Raw genomic sequence first — 2,363 nt, 5'->3', positions numbered from 1 at the left:
TTAAAAAAGTTAACTTATTGATAAGAATAGCTTCTTGTTAAAATGAAATTCTGTGGGAAAAATATGAACTATGTATTTGTTTGAAAAGTCACTCCGCTGAGGAACAAGACATATCACAGAATCAGTGGTGGCGTGAGAGATATATACAGATTTAAAGAATCACAGGAAACAATAGTTTAGACTTGCAAATCCTTTCCTTGGCAAAACCAAAACCAAAGAAACCCTAAATTCAAAACTTGATATTATACATGGTCATGAAACCCTGTGTGATGGACAGGCAAAGCTTGTGGCCTGCGGGCTTTCCTCTTGGTCTCAGTTCCTATGAAAAAGCTCACAAATGACCACACCCTGGCTTATAGCCTAAGAATCAGGGAAATTTGTCCAACAGGACAGTGACGCATGCTTCGGAGGCAGGTAAAGGTGCTTTTGATTTATCTCGACATGGATCATAAGGAAAATAGGTACCAATAGAGAATACAGAAAATTTAACAACAGGGGACTTTGAACTTTTGTTTTCCCTAATGGAATGTCAGGTGAGGTATAGTCACCAATTATAAATGAAGGGTAGAGCCAGCCTAAAGGAGTATTGAGGTGACAATGAAATCCTTAGACTTCTACCACTAGATCTTTTGTGTCTGGATGGGCGTGGTCTTTCCCCTCCAGGCTGTCACCCTTGATGCTACCTAGAATCCATGACTTGGACTCTTCCTGACTGTCTGACTTCTGCCAATCAGGAGCAACCTCTGGGCAGTGCATTCTACTCGTGGTAATATAGCCCTTATTTCGCCACTTATTTATTGAGCGATAGAAGCATTACAACATTTCATTACTCACCTTGAACCACCTTCTATTTTCCCACAGTCCTTGAAAGGACATCTTTTGCCAATCATCAGCTTACCAGCATGTTGCTTATTACCAGTCTTCTCATCCTCTTTCTTTTTCCCCAGCCCCTTCCTTCTACAACCAGGTCCGACTCCTCTGCCTCTCCATCTCCCCCGGTACCCAATCTGAGAGGTCCTCCACAGTAAAGCTCAGGCTCCTTGAACTGACGGCCTGCTGCACGAACAACTGCCTTCTTTCTAGAAGTCTTCTCCCACAGAGCCTTCATCCCTCCAAAGTCTTCCCTTGACCAAATAAATGAATCCCTAGGCTAGTGCTAATGGGTAGACTGGAGTTAATGGGTGGCTTTTCCAGAAGTGGACATGTATATTGTAGTGCAATTTGGGTTGTTTCGACAATTTCTGTACCTTAGACAAAATGTGTTTTTGAACTAAATAGGTGAAATTCAGACATTATGGAATCGTATTGGGCAGGTGAGTGAGTCCAAGGCTTTAGTCAGGAAATCTGGGTGATATCCAACTTGCCTGTTTATAGGCCCCCTGATCCTTTGTTTTTCCTGTAATGGTTAAGAGTGCTATTGTCTATGTGCATTTCCTTAGTCAGAAGGAACACTATTTGGAGCACTGTTATGCAAACTATACATGACTTCTCTAAGCAACTGCCCATTCATGTTAGTAATGCAAGGCGCAGGGCGTAGATATCAACCAGGACTGACTAAGTCTTCGTGATTTCAGAGAAGGGCTTCATGAGTCTGAGAGGGGAATATCTAAGCCACACACCAGCTCTCACTTAGTTATCTGTTTTTTAGGGGATTTCTCTATACTTCATCTCAGTGATAAGTCAAATGATCAGAAAGTAATATAAAACTTTGCTTTCTATTGAATTAAGAATTCATTTTTATTTCCTCAATTTCTTGAAAAAAATTTACTTGAAAAAAGCCCTCACATCTTACCAAACTTTATCTTGAAGAAGTTGTCTAGTAGTGTCCATTTTCTCAGAAAACACAGGTAATGGATTTGACTTTAAATTCAACCTCAAGAGAAGTTTCCATTTCCACATGACTACCTCTATTAGTTATAATTTTTATAACAAGTATCTACAGCTCAGTATGTTTCATTTCCTCCCACTGTGATGCTATTTGTAACGTATGCTTGAATATATACAACATGATACTATGCTTGCTTTTCTTAGGTTAGGGGATAAACTTACATTCTAATCCAGATGTGCACAAGAGGAGTTCTCAGCTGGGGTTCTAACCAGGGAGTCCATATTCTAGAGGTGGCGACTACCAAGCTTTGCCACTTAGCATAATGCATTTCAGATATGGGTTTTTAATTGGAGAAATTAGTGACCTGTCAAATACCATGTTAGATGTTAGAAATGAGCTTTCGATGCTAAAATGAAAGGCATTGATGCTAAATTGAAAGAGTAGAGTAAGATATTTGAAAAGATGGTCCTCACCCTTCCATGAACAGAGCCATACCCTTACTCTTAAGAACGATACTTCAGGTTAAATCCCTAAA

This window comes from Echinops telfairi, unplaced genomic scaffold, assembly GCF_000313985.2.
Source record: "Echinops telfairi isolate 266 unplaced genomic scaffold, ASM31398v2 ScPeMD7_31;HRSCAF=116, whole genome shotgun sequence".
NCBI lineage: Eukaryota > Metazoa > Chordata > Mammalia > Afrosoricida > Tenrecidae > Echinops > Echinops telfairi.
Note: the sequence above shows the minus strand (reverse complement) of the source record.